Consider the following 19,560-nt stretch of genomic DNA (forward strand, 5'->3'; position numbering starts at 1 on the left):
CATCAAAAAAAGTTATGCATCACCTTGGTTCTGAGAGTTCTGAAACTTGTACAGAAAACTGGAATAGAGATTAACATAAACATAATTTCTGCCCTTTTCATTGCACTTGAAAACCACACATTGCATGTTGTACCACCATACAGCAAGACCTTCTGAAGTGGTGGTCCAGATTACTGGACACACCGGTATCTCTAATACCCAGTAGCATGTCCTCTTTGATTGATGTATGCCTGTATTCGTTGTGGCATACTATCCACAAGTTCATCAAGGCACTGTTAGTCCAGATTGTCCCACTCCTCAGTGGCGATTCGGCATAGATCCTCAGAGTTGTTGCTGGGTCATGTCATCCATAAACAGCCCTTTTCAATCCATCCCAGGCATGTTCAATTGGGTCCCTGTCTGGAGAACATGCTGGCCACTCTAGTCGAGTGATGTTGTTATCCTGAAGGAAGTCATTCACAAGATGTGCATGATGGGGGCTTGAATTGTCATCCATGAAGATAAATGCCTCACCAGTATGCTGCTGGTATGGTTGCACTATCAGTCAGAGAATGGCATTCATGTATTGTACACCCATTACGGCACCTTCCATGACCACCAGCAGCATACATTGGCCCCACATAATGCCACCCCAAAACAGCAAAGAACCTCCACCTTTCTGCACTCCCTGGACAGTGTGTCTAAGGCATTCAGCCTGACTGGGTTGCCTTCAAACATGTCTCCAACGATTGTCTGGTTGAAGGCATATGCGACACTCATCATGAAGAGAATGTGATGCCAATACTGAGCAGTCCATTCAGCATGTTATTGGGCCCATCTGTACCACACTGCATGGTGTCATGGTTGCAAAGATGGATCTCGCCATGGACATTGGGAGTGAAGTTGCGCATCATGCAGCCTATTGCGCACCGTTTGAGTTGTAACATGACATCCTGTGGCTGCACAAAAAGCATTATTCAACATGGTGGCACTGCTGTCAGGGTTCCTCTGAGCCTTAACCCATAGGTAGTGGTCATCCACTGCAGTAGTAGCCCTTGGGCAGCCTGAGTGAGGCACGTCATCGACAGTTCCTGTCTCTCTGTATGTCCTCCATGTCTGAACAACATCGCTTCGGTTCACTCTGAGACGCCTGGACACTTCCCTTGTTGAGAGCCCTTTCTGATGCAAAGTAAGAATGCAGACATGATCAAAGTATGGTATTGACCGTCTAGGCATGATTGAACTAAAGACAACATGAGCCATGTACCACCTTCCTGGAGGAATGGCTGGAACTGACCGGCTGTTGGACCCCCTCCATCTAATAGGCACTGCTCATGCATGGTTGTTTACATATTTGGACAGGTTTAGTGATATCTCTGAACAGTCAAAGGGACTGTGCCTGTGATACTATATCCACAGTCAACATCTATCTTCAGGAGTTCTGGGAACTGGGGTAATGCAAAACTTTCTTTGATGTGTGTATAACAGCCTGTAAGTTGTCTGACAACTTGTATACCATCTTTGAAAGAAATGGTGGATAATGTTATCTCAATATGCAAGATTAGCACATTCAACTGCTAACAGTATGCAGTAGCTTATCTTTTCTTGTGAAAGTGTAAAATGTATCGTTGTCAGTGTGTGGAACGCTGCTTAAACAGTTTTCCGTATGAAGATTGTTGACAAACATGACTATCCTGATGTATCAGAAAAATGCTTGAAAGACTTGTTAAGGTCCATTTAGAGTGGTGCCGTGCCTCAAATCTATGGATTTACTTTTCGAAACCAGTGTGAATTTCAGAAGGGTAAAGAAACCATAGGCAGCTTTGTTATTCTGCACTCTGAAATTCTTCAGATATTCAACAATAGGCATCATATAATGGTGGTATTTATTGACATTAAGATTGCATATCTTAATGCTGAAATTTTAACACAAAAATTGAGCAATATGGGCATCCCAAGAAATTTTGTGTTTCATATTCAAACCATCTTAGAGCACTGAGAGTCGAGATCTGATAAGTAGTGCATGCTTGCCTTTCTGTATCCATTGCCACCAACAATGGGCAGTGATGGTTTGTAACTAATGTGGCATACAATAAGATAATAGTACCACTCAGCCTCTTGCAGCCCCATGATGCAGCCCCTCTCAAAATCATCTAGGTGGGCAAACTACTGTAGAACATGTCACCTGAGTATTGTGCATGTTCAGGTTCAGGTGATGCACTAGGGATGCTACATGCTGTCATACTGACAAGCAAGCCCATTTGAGGGGCTCTGCTCTATCAGATGGTGGGCATAGTGTCGCAGCTCCACCCATGCTCCCCAAATGTAGAAGTAATCATTGATATTACTGATGGTATACAACATACCCATTCAGTTTGCGGTGGATCAGTTGGGTCCTTCTGGGTGCAGCTCTTTTTATGACAATCAAAGTATGTAAGATTACAGAACAAATGCACTGTCAATGATATGTCGCTATCAGCATATGCTATCCAGAATAATTTTATCACTTTGAATTACAGATACTCTCTTGCAGTGCTTGTATCTGCACACAGCAGTAATAACTCTTCATCATATATTAAACAATTTCTTTAGAGTGCATATATTTGCACAAACCAACTCATTTACCATGCACACATCATTATCATCTACTTATAAATGGAAACGTACATTACCATTTTATCGTAAACACTTTATGAATAGACAGTGTATAGTACTGACACACAGTCCAGTCACATGAAAGTGACCACCACCTATTTTTGGTGTCAACATGCAATAATCAGTCACAGAAAGCAGGTGTCAGCACTAGCAGTGGAATGTATATATGAAGTGTGTCGGGGCAGGGGGTATGTGGAAAACTGTAGTCATTGTCATAAGGTGGAAATGGAGTGATTTATTTTGATTTATTTGTCATCCAAAAGGTACAATCATGGCTTATGGGCCAAGGGCGGAAGCATTTCCAAAATGGCTAAATTTGTAAACTGTCAGTGTGCTACTGTGATTAAAGGATATGTGGATGGCAAAATGTAACTAACCAAAACTGGCACTGAGGCAACTGTCATGCACCATGAACCATAGATGACAGGGGTGAATGATGGCTGCGGAGATGTGTAGAGGCAAATAGACATGCAACTATTGAGCAGCTGATTGTCCAGATGAACCAAGGAGCTACCAACAGTATCTTCTCAGCAAATGTTGTTGCATATCAAATGTTGTTGCATAAATGCCTCAACAGCAAGTGCCTGATTCATAAACTCATGCTGACTACTGTTCATCAGCAATGAAGGCTGGAATTTACATGCCAATACTGCAGTTGGACATCAACTGAATGCAAAAGGTAGTCTTTTCATATGGATCACTTTTTGTGCTCCATCAGTGTGAAACATCTTAAACCAAGTGCCCTGCAATAACTGTTAGTAGGTTCCAGGCTGGAGGAGGGAGCATTATAGTCTGGGGAATATTTTTGTGGCACTCCCTGGGTTATCTTCCCATTCTGAGAGGTGCAATGGATCAACTGAAGTATGCAGTTATCCTTGGGGACCGTGTTGATCCCTACATACAGTTTGTTTTTCCTCAGCACAATGGCATCTACCAGCAGGACAGTGCAACATGTCAGACAGCTCACAGTGTATATGTGTGGTCTGAAAAGCGCAAGGGTGAGTTTACTCTATTCCCCTGGTCACCAAACTGCCTGGATTTAAACCCAATTGAGAATCTGTGGGACCAGCTCAACCCGGCTGTTTGCACCATCGGTCCTCAGCCTGCAATAGAGTCAGTGTGGCTTCACATCCTTGTCAGTTCTTTCGAGAACCTCACTGCCTCTCATCCTGCTTGCCTCACTGTGGCCTATGCTGTGAAAGGTGGTTGTTATTCAGGTTTTTCACAAGTGGTCGCATTAATTTGGACTGGACAGTGTATTTGCACCAATCAAATCAAATCAAACTCTTTTGTAAAGAATATGTCATGATCCCTTTTTGTCAAGGTCACAATATTATCATTTTATCATGAATATTCCTTGTAATCTATGCATTTGTAGAAAGCAGCTCTTATCATATCATGATCTATATCAATATTGCACAACAATATCATTTTGGCTGCACTTTCATTATGATCACAACACAAGTATATTCTTTTAGTTTTACTAACACTTTAGCTTTTCAGGTTATCTTTTATCTGTTTTTAACATCAGCATTCACATCCATCTCCTCTCTACATCATCCAAATATCTCATTGGTACAAAACTTCTTTGATACATTACATTACCACTTTCTCTACCTTCATATCTAATGGGCATTCTCTGAAATATAACTCCTTCACCTTTTCCTAAATCTCTGAGCAGACTGGTACCTGACCAATTATTTAACGGCATACTGATTTCTGTATTATTCTGCACACATATTTTCTTGGAGCTGTCATCACCCACAGTTCTACACATGGAGCAAAAGCAATCTCTACAACATGTACATTGTCCACAAATATGTAAACCACTATAATAAATAAGTTTTGTTATATTCCTTTTTTCTTGATTAACAATACAACAGTCTGTATTCATATTCAAAATCAGAACTATATTCTTAGTTGTTATGTTTGTTCTAATAATATGTTTTGATTTTATCAGTATTTGAGCACCACGACCACTACATTTATCCAAAAATTTCAATTTGCTTTACCATCAACAGCTACATCAGTGGCTTCATTATCACCATGTAACACTGTAAGACCTTCATCTTTTTGTGCAGAAAATAATCAGTCATTACCCCTTATTTGTGTCCAAACACTTTCATTTAGTAACATAAATAATCTTTGAGTATCTTCACAACAGACTGTAACATCCTTGCTTCACACATCTGGTGATCATAGGTAGACAAAAAGGACAAACGTCTGTTTTCACAATCAATGACTTGACCATTACTCAGCATTACATATTGTCTTTTTGCATCTATTAACAGTATTTCCTTTTCTGGTGATATACATGTAAATAACTATTTCCTTGCATCTGCTTCAACAGGAAGTGGCTAAATTCTGTACACACCATACACACTGCTGTCTACAAAGGGAATATTTAATACATGACCGAAAATATTGCCAGCAATAAACACATCTAGATTGATTACTTAAAGCAGCTGTTGACCTATTTCCCCTGTTAGTGCTATTGGGACTCTCTTGTCTTTAATGTCATCTTTTTATAAACTCCAGGCTGTTGGGTAGGAGAGGAGCGGAAAAAGAGAGGAGCAGGGAGGGGAAATGACAGGTGGGTGCATTGACACGGAGCAAGCCCAATGAGGGTGAGGAGACACTAATTGAGAGAAGATCGTAGGACAGATGTGGCGGAAACCATTGTGTGTAGGGTGTGGAAAGAGTAGGTTATCATGGGTTGAGACTGGAATAATTTTGAGAGCAGAGAATGTGTTGTGAGGATAACTCCCATCTACGAAATTCAGAAAAGGTGGTGGCGGAGAGGAGGATCCATATGGTGCAGGTTATGAAACAGCAATTAAACTAAAGCATGTTATATTCAGCTGGCAGTTGTGCCACAGGATGTTCTATTCGATCTTGGCCATACTTTGGCATTGTTCATTCATTCTGCTGGTTGGTAGTCATACCAGTATAAAAAGCTGTGCAGTGATAGGAGCAGAGCTGGTATGTGCCAAAGCTGTTTTCACAGGTGGTCTGATGTCTGGTCGGGTGGAATAAGCCTGTGATAGGACTGGAATATGAAATGCTGAGTGGTTGGATTGGGCAGGTCTTGCACATGGATATTCCAGAGGGCTACGATTCCTGTAAGAAGGGGATGAGTTTGGGAGTGGCATAGAGACGGACTAGGATGCCCAGGAAGTTGAGTGCATGATGGATCACTACTTTAGAAGAGGTGGGAAGGATCTTGAGAAGCATGTTCCTCATTACAGGGCATGATGATAGATAATCAAAGCCCTGATGGAGGATGTGGTTCTATGCTTCCAGTCTGAGGAGGTAGTGGGTGATGATGGGGACACTTCTTTGTAGCTGGTCCTTTGGGTTTGTGAGAGGATTGGGGATGTGTGAAGATGTCATGAGAAATCTGCTTGTGGACTAGATCTGGGTAATAGAGCCTATCTGTGAAGGGCTTTGTAAGACCTGGGCAAGGAAGTTTCTGTCACTGCAAGTATGCTGTCCCCGGGTGGCCAAGCTATATGCAAGGGATTTTTTGGTGTAGAAGGGATGGCGGCTGTCAAATTGCGGGTAGTATTGATGATTGGTGGATTTAATGTGGACAGAGGTGTGGAGAGAGACATCAGAGAGGAGAAGGTCAAAGTCCAGGAAGGCAGCGCAAGTGTTGGGGGTCCAGGTGAAGCGGGTGGGTGAGAAGGTGTTGAGATTGTAAAATAATAATAATAATAATAATAATAATAAACCTACATTATGGACAGGCAGACAATTTAAGAAAATTCTTTCTAGAACGAGCAGAAACAAGCAAAATACACAAGGCAATCACTCATATAAATACATCGGCTACACCACTGCAATTTCATAACCACTTCTACAACCCTTTAGATCACATAACATCAACAGATACGAAGAAAGTAAATTGGAAAAAGAAAACACTTCATGGCAAGCACCCGTATCATCTAACACAGCCACACATCGATCAAGACGCATCCAACACATGGCTAAGAAAAGGCAATATATACAGTGAGACAGAAGGATTCATGATTGCAATACAGGATCAAACAATAAACACCAGGTATTACAGCAAGCATATTATTAAAGATCCCAATACCACAACGGATAAATGCAGACTTTGTAAACAACAAATAGAAACAGTAGATCACATCACAAGCGGATGTACAATACTAGCAAATATAGAATACCCCAGAAGACATGACAATGTCGCAAAAATAATACATCAACAGCTTGCCTTACAACATAAACTTTTAAAACAACACGTTCCTACATACAAGTATACACCACAAAATATACTGGAGAATGATGAATACAAATTATACTGGAACAGAACCATTAGAACAGATAAAACAACGCCACATAACAAACCTGACATCATACTCACCAATAAAAAGAAGAAATTAACACAACTAATCGAAATATCCATACCCAATACAACAAATATGCAAAAGAAAACAGGAGAAAAAATTGAAAAATACATCCAACTGGCTGAGGAAGTCAAAGACATGTGGCATCAGGATAAAGTTGACATCATACCAATTATACTATCAACTACAGGAGTCATACCACACAATATCCACCAGTACATCAATGCAATACACCTACATCCAAACATATATATACAACTACAGAAATCCGTAATTATTGATACATGTTCAATTACCCGAAAGTTCCTAAATGCAATATAACACATACCGTACAGTTAAAAGGAAGTGACGCTTGATCAAGGTCTGCGTCACTCCATTTTCAACCGGACTTAACGTCTGAGAAAGTGAAGATAATAATAATAATAATTTTATTGTCATTCGGCCATTACAGCAATAGACAACGTCATATACATACTAAAATACAATTAATAGTTTGAAAGAAACAACAGGTTTCTTGTTAACATTATAGTATTATATTACAGTTGATAAATTCTCTTATGTCATAGAATGGGTGGAGGACTAGCCAGTCATGAATTGTTTGTTTGAATAATTGTTCAGGTAATTCTTGAACAGATTGAGGAAGTTTATTAAATAATTTGTACCCCATGATTTCGTAGCTGTTGAGTGACTTTGACAACCTGTGGTAAGGAATATAGATGCACCTATTCCTTCTTGTATTGTGGCTGTGTACATTTTCTCTGGTTTTTGTTTCTGGTAATTTCTTCTTCGTATAAATTAGAACATAGTATATGTACAAGTTTATAACAGTCATGATTTTCTGTTCACAGAACAATGGTTTACAGTGTGCCTTATATGCAGAACCAGTAATTATCCTAATAGCTTTTTTTTGCAGTATTAATATGTCATGTACGAAGCTAGAGTTCCCCCACAAAATAATTCCATATGTTATTATACTCTGAAAGAATGAAAAATAGGATGTTCTAACATATTTTTCAGGAACACAATCCATAAGTCGCCTTAACAGGTAAATAACTCTAGACAATTTACCACTAATATATTGTACATGTTGACCCCAAGTTAATTTATCATCAATGTATACCCCCAAAAATTTGACATAACTTGGATCGTCTGACAGAAGCTTGTCTCTAAGACTACAGACCATCTGCTGTGTTTTGTTTTCATTCAGCAGGAATCCATTTGCCTTGAACCAATAGGATGCTTGGTCAATTGTCTTTGCTGCACAAGTTTTAAGGCTATTGAAATCCTCACTAGCATGAAGAAATGTTGTATCATCTGCATACAACACAGTGGTGGACTTGATAAATGACGGCAGATCATTTATCATTATCAGGAACAAAAAGGGGCCCAGCACAGATCCCTGCAGAACACCTACGTTGACTTGCTCTATACTCGACGTTTCTCTCCCTACACAAACAACTTGCTTACGATTCTGAAGATATGATTTTATTGATTTAAGGCTGTTATGTCTAATGCCATAGAATTCCAGTTTTTCTAGGAGTGACTTATGCTTTACACAGTCAAAAGCTTTGCTTAGATCACAAAATGTGAGTTGAGCATAGCCCTTATCCTCAAACACTTGATGTAAGTATTTGACTACAAAGTCTATAGCATCCACAGTAGACAACTTTTTCCTAAAACCATACTGAGATTCACTAATTATTCCTAATTTTTCAAAATAGACAGATAGCTGTTGGTAAATTACACATTCCAGTATTTTAGAAAAAGCTGGGACTATGGAGATTGGTCTGTAACTGCAAGATGAGTCCATATCTCCCTTTTTATATATTGGAATTACCCTAGCCACTTTGAGTTCTTTGGGAAAATATCCTTCAGATATGCATTTATTTATACAGAATGTTAAGGGGTACACAATATGGTCTATTACTTTCTTTAGTAAATTACAGGATATGTCGTATATATCTACACTGTCTGAAGATTTCATCCGTTTTACAATGCTTAGGACATGACTAGGTGAGACCTCGGAGAACATAAACGTACCTGTGTCTGTTGGTGTTCTGCAAACATTTTTAGAAAGTAACTCTGATGAATTGATATCAGGTTTGATTATAGTATTTCCTACATTTTCAACAGATTTAATAAAGAAATCATTGAATTTTTGGGGACTTATATTAATTTTTTTGCTTCTTACATCTTTAGCAACACCATTTATTAATTTCCATGCAGCTTTGCACTTATTTGTAGAATTATCAATGGTATTGAAATTATGTGCTTTTTTGGCTTCCACGATGGCTTTTTTATACTCATTCCTGCATTTTATATAGGCTAATCTGGCATGTTCTGTTTTCTGATTGCTACATATATTGTGCAACACCATAACTTGGTTTTTCATACTTGATAATTGTTTAGTGAACCATGAATTTTGTCTGTTTGTAGCCCTGTTTGTAAAGCCTTTGTCAGTTAATTTGCATTTCTTTATGGGGATATTGTCATTAAATTGTGTCAGAAATGTTTTAAAAAATCTCTCAAATAATAGTTTCCCTGACAAATCAGCACTAAGACTATAACTTGTGTCACCATGACATTGGTTGAACCAGTCTCTCTCAGCAAGGGACTTACAGAGCTGAACAATTTTGTCATCTGTGACAGGCCTGGTGATTAACTTTTGGGACAGGCTTAGGAATATTACTATTATCAATACAGAACCTACTTGTATAGTTTAAAGATACAGAGTCATGATCTGAAAATGGAAACGCTGTAACAGCACATGATTCTTCTGTAGTTTTAAAGTTGACAAAAATATTGTCAAGACATGCTTTATCTCTTGTGGGCCTGTTATTGATTGAGTGCAAATTGCACTGTCTTAAAAGGTTTTTCAACTCAGTCACAGTACGTTTATGTGTTGTTATATCAAAATCTGCATTCAGATCTCCACCAATTACTATGTCATAATGCAACCATCTGGTCCCTCTTAGTACATCTAACAGCATGTCCAATTTTTCTAGAAATACATTGATGATACCCTTAGGTGACCTGTAAAGGGATACTATTACTAACTTAAGACTGTCCATAACTATACCAGTGGCTTCAAAGTTCTGTTCCTCACATAAATAATCTAGGTCCAACTTAACAATGGAGCAGCTGAATGACTGATTAATATATATTGCCACACCACCTCTTATATGCAGTTTTCTACAGTAACTATTTGCTACATTATAGTTATCAAGTTTGACAACTGTAAGTACACTCTCAGTAACCCAATGTTCACTCAGACAGAAAATATCAAATTTGTTATCTAGTCCAAAACTGTTTACAATAAATTCTTTATCTATTAGTCCTTGAACATTCAGATAGCAAATTTTAAGATCATAATTGTTGTTTATTTTAGATTGAATGTTTTGGTGAGGTGTTGTGAAATTTGTTACACTACTTATCTCCTGGGCTGCTTCATCCTGCTGCCTTCCACTAAAAAATCATTTAGACGGACAGGAGGTGCTGTTTTCCGTCTACACGTAACACTTGATGCTGCTTCTTCTGCTGCAATTCTCATTTCTCCTTTTAGAGGCACTATAGTTACTGTTGCTGGTGAAACTTCTGCTGTTGATGCTACTGTTACTTCCTTTTCCACTGCTGCTACTGATAATGCCACTGGTGACTGTGACGCTTTACATGTTTGCACAGTTGTAATTTTTTCATCATAGGGTGTATCTGCACATGTTTCTTCCTCATATGCTGTTGGTGCACTTTTCTTTTCTGTTGTCATTGGAAGAAAACCTGTTGCAGGTAGTGCTATTTTTACATAGGCACCCACTCCTGCTGTCTTTATCACCTGGAGAATTTCTTTTGCCAGCACTTTCTTGCCTAGGTTGTTTCTGTGCAGTCCATGTCTAGTAAAATGCTCTCTTACTGAACTCGTTGCTTCAATGAAAGTTGTGTGCACAAAACCGCTACAAATCTTCCTGAATTTCTGATTTGTCGCGATGATTTCTTTGTTTACACACGAGTCCTCCGTTAAGTCGTGTCTGTAGGGAATGTTTACAACAAATACCTTCGCCTGTGAAATTTTTCCTAGCGATTCTTTCAGTGTTCTTACAGCAAGGCTGCTTTCATTTTTATAGACATCGTTTCCCCCTCCAATTATGACACAGTTGACGTCGCTTTTCACGGAACTTTCACAGTTTTTCAGCACTTCTCGTAGAGGAGCACCAGGTTTCGAAATTCCAATCACTTTATATTCGGACTGCATATCAGACATGATTGTAGCCAGTCCCTTGCCATGACTCGTCGATAATATGTATATTTCTTCCTTCTTCTTCTCTGTTTCCTTTTTTGTCTTGTGTTCAGTTTTATTACAAGTTGCTCTCACACGATTTTTTCGTTTAATAGTATTCGATGGTAACGTGTTTCTGCTGGCAATTTTTTGTTCAACAGATCTTTCCGAGCAGTTACCTGTTACACTGAGATTTTTTGTCCGTGATTCTGAGCTGTCTGCACTTAGAACATCGTATTTATTCATTAGTGGAACACGAAAAACATTGGTATTTAAGACAGATCGAGAGATTTTCTTAGGCCTAGTATATACACACTCTCGTTTGCCTGTTTGCGTATCTGTGGGAAGGTCCATATAGTCGATCAAACTTTTCAGCATTTCTGCATATTGTCTAGCTTTACTTAAATCACTTTGCAGTTCTTCCCTCACACTTATTTTGAGTCCAGTGTTGCACATTTCAAATGCAGTTTCAAGACCGTTGCACTCAGTTCCACAGTCACATGTAGGCCTATGTTGACCGGTGTAGTAAGGATAGGGTGTCTTGGCCCTGAGTCCAGATCATGAAGATGTCATCAATGAACTGGAACCAGACCAGGGTTTTGGGGGGTTACGAAGGCTTCCTCTAGATGTGCGATAAACAGGTTGACATAGCAGGATGCCATGTGGGTGTCCATAGCTGTAACGCAGATTTGTTGGTATACCTTCCTGTCAAAGGAGAAGTAGTTAGGATAGAATTAGTAGGGTGTGTGCGGAATGAGATAGTGGGTTTGGAGTCTGAAGCACATTGGTAGAGGTAGTGTTCATTAGCAATAAGACTATTTGCATGAGGGATGTTGGTGTATAGGGAAGTGGTATTAAAGTGATAAGTGTCACCCAGGAGGTAAAGGAGTGGGGATGGTGGAGAGTCAGTGAAGGAATTGGTTGGTATCTTTAATGTGAGAACTAGATTTTGGGCAGCTGGTTAAAGATGTTGGTCAGTGAGAACTGAAATTCTTTCATTGGGGCAACAATAACTACCTGCAATGGGGCACCCAGAATTTTGGGGAGCATGTGAAGGTGGGTGTGCAGAGTGTAATGGCAGTGAGGAGGAAAATGAATTCGGGTGAGAGGTTCTGGGAATGGCGTAAGGCTTTGTGCAGGGAGTGGAGGCTATGTTGAGCTTCTGCGATGGGATCACTCTGACAGAGTTCATAGATGGAGGAGTCAGACATTTACCAAAGGTCTTCTGCCAGGTAGTCATTGTGATTCATAATGACAGTGGTGGAACCTTTCTCTGCTGGTAGAATGATTGGATGACGATCTGTTTTGAGACATGTATGGCTGTCCTTTCTTCTGCTGAAAGATTTGTGTTCTTAGGATGGGGCCTGGGGGAAGGATGATCAGGCCAAGATGGAGGTAAAGAATTCCTGGAAGGTGATCAGAGAATGTTTAGATATCAGTGGTAGTGGGGGTGGGGGGTGGGGGGGAATCGTGATGGGATCGTGATTGGATGGTGATATGATCTGGGAGAGGTAGGGTTCAGTGTTGGGATTATATTGGCTTTGGTTCGTGGGACTGGTGGCAAAGAAGTGTTTCCATAGCACGGATTGGGAGAAGTAGAGTAGGTCTTTGACAAGTCCAGCTAGGTTAAATTTGGGTGTAGGGCTGAAGGTGAGGCCTTTGGATAGGACTGAAACTTCTTTGGGCTGAGGATTTAGGTGGGAAGGTTAACAACAGGGTTTCAGAATTTTTTTTGCTCTGGATTTGGTGGAGGGTTGGTATACAGTTTTGAGGGATGTGGCAAATTGTAAGGTCAGCTAGGGAGAATCTGTGTGCTGTGATGGAATGGGTTATTTCTACCATGTTGTTCAGACAAGAGGGTTAAGGTTGAAGATTGATATGAGGGACACTGTTCATAGATAAGACAGTAGAGCAGACAGAGTGTGTGGAAATCCTTGTCCTTGTCTGCATGCAGCCAGGATAACTGTGCATATGATGGTGAAATATGACTAAAAAGATGACATCACTGATATAATGTACACAATACTGTGAAAATGAAAGTTGCTACTCACCATATAGCAGAAATGCTGAGTCGCAGATAGGCACAACAAAAAGATTGTCACAAATATAGCTTTTGGCTAGTAAGGCCTTCATCAAAATTAGCCGACAAAAACATATACACACTCATGCAAACACAACTCACCCACAAATGACTGTAGTCTCAGGCAACTGAGGCCACACTTCGGATTTGCATGAGCGTCGATGTGTGTGTGTGTGTGTCGTCTAATTTTGACGAAGACCTTACTGGGTGAAAGCTATGTTTGTGACGACAGTCTTTTTGTTGTGCATATCTGCAACTCAGCATCTCTGCTATATAGTGAGTGGCAACTTTCCTTTTCACAGTATTGTTACATTCCACCCTGGATTTTCAATTGTTTGATATAATGTATGCAGGCATTCATAACAAGTTCCAGGCATATGAGCTTTCCTAGAAAGTCCTTACAGGGTAACATCGATAATTGGAAGTATAAGTGTTTGTACAACTTTCTTTTCCATGTCAAGAGAGATGAGCTTTTTATATTTTTGTAGGGCATGGAGAGATGCTGATGCATTCTTGTGTATTGCAATTTCTTGCTCAGTCCACCTAAGATTTTAATCTATTACTACTCCTGGAGTGTTTGCTGAAGGAGAGGAGTTGATATTTGCCCATTTCAGGTTAAAGATGGTAAGAGTCCCAAAATTTTAGGCTAGTGAGCCTAGAATGACCAACTAGTACTGCTTGGGTTTTGTATGGGTTAGGCTTCAACCCTGTATTGTGTGCCCATTTTGAAACTGCACATGGGTTGGTTGGTATTTAGATTTTCAATACCAGTTGTCAGGTTTATTGGTTTTGGACTTAGATACAACTGGACATCATCAGTGTATACGTGGTATTAGCACCAGAACAAAACCGATGGTGCATCATTTATATAAAATGAAAATAGTACAGGACCTAATACTGAACCATGTGGGATGCCTGAAACTAAATGCCTGCATTGTGACTTTATGACGCTGGACATGACCCACTGCTGGCAAGATGTTAGGTATTTGGGAAACCATTGCACTGCACTTGGTGAGAAATTAGGCTGCTTAATTTGGCAAGTAAAATTTCAAAGGTGGCAATGTCAGTGGCTTTGCTGAAGTCTAAGAAGCACATGATAGTTTCTTCTTGTGCGTCCATGACAAGCGTCACATCATCTGTTACATTTATTAAGGCAGATGTTCTGCTGTGATGTTTATGGAAATCTGATTGGTACTCATCTAGTAACTAGTTTTTATTTAGACAGATTGTAAGTTGGGCATGGTCTATGTATTCTAAGGCCTTGGACAGTGCAGGATGAACACCAATAGATCAGTAACCATAGGGCACTGTCCCAATGTACTTTATAGGTAATGAGTTAACTAGTCCCTGATTCCAGTCCTCAGGGAAAACACTTGTGGTTAAGGAGTGGCTGAAGATATCTGTTATAGTGAGCATAGTGGGTCAATTTGGATCATGATACCATTGTGTGCAGCAGGTACTGACTGATACTCGTGATAGCATTTTTGAAGGTACTGCAAGTAACAAGCCTTAGGTAGACTTCTTTGTGGTTACAATTGTTCACTCCCAAGAAGTGATCAATGAGTCCCTGTTTCATTTGTGGTTTGATTGTGGTTGTATGGTATGTAAAGTACTGGTTCAGTTCTTCAGCTGGGACAATGGGATCAGCTTCAGCTTTTACTTTCCCTGTACCAAGACCATGCATGGTTTTCCATATGACAGCTGGTCTGCCTCTGTTGTCTGTTAATGTGTGGGCATGCCTAATTTCTGCATTTCTCAGAACTTGACTGATTGTGTTGCGCTTCTGCTTGTAAATGATATGGTTTCCGTGAGTGGCATGTAGTTTGTATGTCCAATAAGCATCATCTCTGAGATTCTTGAACTGTTAAAACAGTTAGCCTAGATGCAAGTTTCCTTCTTATTGTTCAGCTCTTTATGGGAGCATATTTGTCATGTAACTGAGCAAGTTTGTAAGAAAATCCATGAGGGTTTCTTTTTATGTCTTAGAAGGGAATAGAAAATGCTCTGCAAACTATTTCTTGCACCTCATTTGCCGGTTCTGGTAAATTAATGTGTTTGAAGTCTCAATATGTAGTCAGTTGCAGTTTCTTTCTGGGACATTCTAGCAAGTATGTCCTGAAAATTATGTCAGTTGTGGACATTGTAGTGATCCAGCTACACATGGCTAACAAAATTAAGACCTAATCTGCCATGTTATCTAGTTCAGTAATGAATCGAGCCATATGTAGTGATTGTGACTTAGCCCTGCCACTAAATTTCACCAAACTACCATAAAACACTGAGTCAATCCTGCTCATTGCAAATCTGGTGTGGTGTGAAAAGAAACACTCTCTGATTTCTACTAACAAACATTTGACCGTTTTGTCTAACATTTAGTTCTGCATGCACAGTTAAATGTGGTACAACTGCATGCATGTATGGCTATGATGATGTGGCAATAGAACATTTACTTCTAAGTGAACACACAGTGCTCAGTCTGACACTTGTTACTATGTTTACTCGCATGTGCGTATATTGCACCAGTCAAGTGGAAGCAGCTCTGCTGCCATTGGCTGTTGCATTCACCTTAATGGTGGATGCCACACTTTGAACAAATGCGATGCCTAAATAATTGCACATTAAATTCATTCACTGAAATTTACAGTGCAAATGTGTTTCACACTTGCCAAAAGCAAGCAGTGGCAGCAGCACTAAAATATGAATGAAAGAAGTAGGCATAAGATAAGAAACAACTACAGTAATGGAGGTCAACAATGTCTACATTAATTTAAAAATTTCACTAATGTGCCATTTATTTCAAATAAGAAGCTAATTTAGATTAGTTTCTTTGAACAAGTTCCAAAAAGAAAATTTACAATTTTAATAGTTGTTTTAGCCTTTGGCAGGAGCTAAAGCCTGTTACAATGCAGGCAGTGGCGTGCAATGTCGTCGGCAGCTTATCATTGCAGACAGAATGTTGAAATCAGCTCTGTCAGGTGTAGATGCTACAGATGGATTATCTCATGTGGAATTTTAGCTTCTGCTTGGCGACAATTTCATCAGTGGCGTATTACAGGCCACTGGATACTTGGATGCTGTTGCAGTTGTTGCCAAAATTCAGCTTTACATGAGCAATTTATTATGTCTCTCATGCACAACACTGAAGTAACACAGTTCAATAGAGGGTTTTAAAGTTATTTTGATCACGGAATTGTGGCCTGTTCGTTTACCAAGCGAATAATGCGACTGCAAACTCGTCACTATTGGTGGTAACATGCACATTTATAATAAGCAGTTTCTATATGCCTGTGGCATAATTAATGGTTCATGCACACAGTAGTCAGCAACATTGTGAACATGCATCAAAATAAAAAAGAATTTAAAATACACATGGCACAGTCGCAGAGTACGCAGTTCTTTCCAGAATACTGTAACTACAATGTTGTCTGGTCATAGCTATATTGTTGTAGTTATGCGACACAGTTTGTTTGCCAGTTTTACACAGTCCAACTTCTCTGTCAGCTTTAAACGTTTTTACATTCCAGAACAGGAAGGAGCAGAAATGTATCTCATCATTAATCAGTTTCGTTCATACCATTTGTTGCACAACACGACATAGTCAGCACACTTGTAATCTCCTTCCTCCTTCTCAGTACCAACATGAGTCCACACATGCTCTACTCACACTGTTCAATCCTCACAATCAATATCCTGATCGTTCTTGCTCTGCTTGTACAATATCTCAGTATACATTTAACTTTACAAAGTCATTCCAATCAAAGTTATTGCAATAAATGATAAACAAAGAATCAAAATATTTTACGTATTTAGTAGACAAGAAAACTGAATTACAAGTGTCCCAAAGGGAAATAATATCAATTGAATATTATTATTTTCAACAAGCAGTTACTCATTACATTATAGAACAAAATAAACACTATACTATATCACCAGAAATTCATGTGCAACCAAGAAAACAGAAAAAAGCAAGAAAGAAAAAAGAAAAAAAATTCTTATATAGGTTGCAAGTAGTGATGTCTTCACAACATGCTTGGAGCAAATGTTTGAAAGGCATGAATTACTCTGAGGTTTCATTGCAAATATATCTATGAGAGTGTGACTGCTGTTCATATGATGGTTGGGAGAAATTGAAGTAGCAACACATTTGAAGAAGAAAACATTCACTTAAATTTGATGCTGGAAGGACTGTTGTACAGAAATTTTATTTTAGTGTCACCAGTTATAATTATATGCTCATATGTCGATTTGAGACATGAAAGAGCAGTTTCAAAGCAGGCAAACCCACCTACTTTAGCAGGTTTGTAGAGGATACGTATCTGACACTTTCTGTTAAGGAATTTTATCCCAACGAGCGTGTATTCCACTTATTTGTCTTTGTTCCTGTTGGGTTTGCATAGCACAGTAAATGATAAATCAGAGTGTACCTATGCCCCTACTTCATCTCTTTGTCATTTAAAATTGTCATGTCTTAGAAAAATGTAGACATTTAGATTTACAGAACTTGTGGGAATACTTGGTTTGAGGCAGGTCTCTGATACAAGTCTTACATAGGCATCTGTGTCTTGAAATATTTGATGGAATTGATTGAGATGAGCTGTAAAGACTAGACATTTGTGTATGCAATATGGATCTTAGTGTGCTCTTGTACAAAACTCATGAGGCTATCGCTGCTGGATATTAGAGACTCTGTGCCAGTGAGCGTGGGGGAACAAAGCATACTGGGGTACTTTGTGTTAGGGGAGTGGGGTTTCCGGAAAGAAAGGAGGCAGTTATCATCAAGGAAAAGAGAGGTTTTGTGGCCAAGGCCAGCAGGCTTTGCAACAATTGTTGAACAGCTACCTGTAGACAGGATGAGAAACTTGGTAAACAGAGTTACAATAGTCTGTGCACAACAGTATTGATAGCAAGATAAACAGAATATGAAGAGAGTGTACTATTGACAGTTCTATGATGAGTAAAAATACCATTATGATGATAAGTTGATAAATAAAAATGGAAATAAAGCAGTGAATTGAACATCTGAATGAGAGCACCGTGAGAATAATGAGGTACTAATGGAATAACAAACTGTTTTGGTAGTGGAAGTATGAAAATTGAACAGAAAATTTATAATTAGTACTAAAAGTAAATCTAAACAAACAAAAGATGATGACACCAGGAAACTGTTTTAAGGAAAATATTACAAAAAATAGCTTTACAAAATGAAGATAAAAGCAAACACGCAAACTAGAGGCAGCAAGAGTTGGCATGTTTCTAGCTCCTGAGGCACAGACATTTGGGTTTATCTGCATTGCAGACTGATCTTTTCCCACTTTTAGTCTTCACCATTATCCTGCCGTCCTTTGTCCACACATTTTGTAGCCCAAATCTTGATAGTGTGCTGTTCAAAATCTTTAGTTTTTCAGAAGTGATATCCTAGCATATTGTCAAACCTGACATCATGAGTTTGTTCTTCATTCTGAAGGTTTCATATCTTTTACTGTATGACAAGAACTTCAGTATTATGGCACTAGGTTTTGAAGATCCTGGTGCCTTACACCCCATTCTAGACTTCTGTCTATGTCATTCAGTGTCATGTGCAGGCGTAGCTTCTCTCAGGCAAAACTGATTACTAATTCATCCATCAGAATTGTCTCTGGTGTTCAGGAATCCCAAAAAGTCTGAGATTATTGCATTTCTGATATTGTTCAACTATGTCAGATTTTTCTTTCAGCTTCTGTTTAAGCAATTGTGCCCTATCGTCGTTTTCTTTTTTCTTTTAAAGATTTGTTCAGAGCACAGACCTCGCTTGCATTCATCTCCAGAGTCTCCTATATTTTGGCCATCACTGGTGCAGTGACAGCATCAGTGGTGGTCCATACAATGAGCCCAACCATGTCTCTTAACTGTAGTGTGGCACTCAACTCAGTCTTCATGAGTGCAATGACATCAGCAATGCCAGGTGGTGTGGCCACAGATCCCGATGTCAGTTCATCTGCGAACTGGTTATGCGATGCTGCACATTGTTCATTGGTTATCCATTTTAAACACAATTCCAGGTTACGGATTTTCAGAATCAAAAGCTAAATGACACTAGGCACTCACCACATGGTTCTTGTGGTATATATAGAACAGCCCAGCTGTGTAATAACACCTCCACAATTCTTGCGAGCTGAACTAATGTGCCTCACCCAATTGCCACTATTTTGCTTATGTGTTCAAGTTAA

General features: G+C 39.3%; 1 protein-coding gene across 1 annotated transcript in view; it reads left to right on the forward strand.

Moving 5' to 3' along the window:
• Positions 1–19,560, forward strand: part of LOC124596265 (dynein axonemal heavy chain 7) — a 1,038,560-nt gene that overhangs the window by 207,309 nt on the left and 811,691 nt on the right. The window lies entirely within an intron of this gene.

This window comes from Schistocerca americana, chromosome 2 (assembly GCF_021461395.2).
Source record: "Schistocerca americana isolate TAMUIC-IGC-003095 chromosome 2, iqSchAmer2.1, whole genome shotgun sequence".
Taxonomy (NCBI): domain Eukaryota; kingdom Metazoa; phylum Arthropoda; class Insecta; order Orthoptera; family Acrididae; genus Schistocerca; species Schistocerca americana.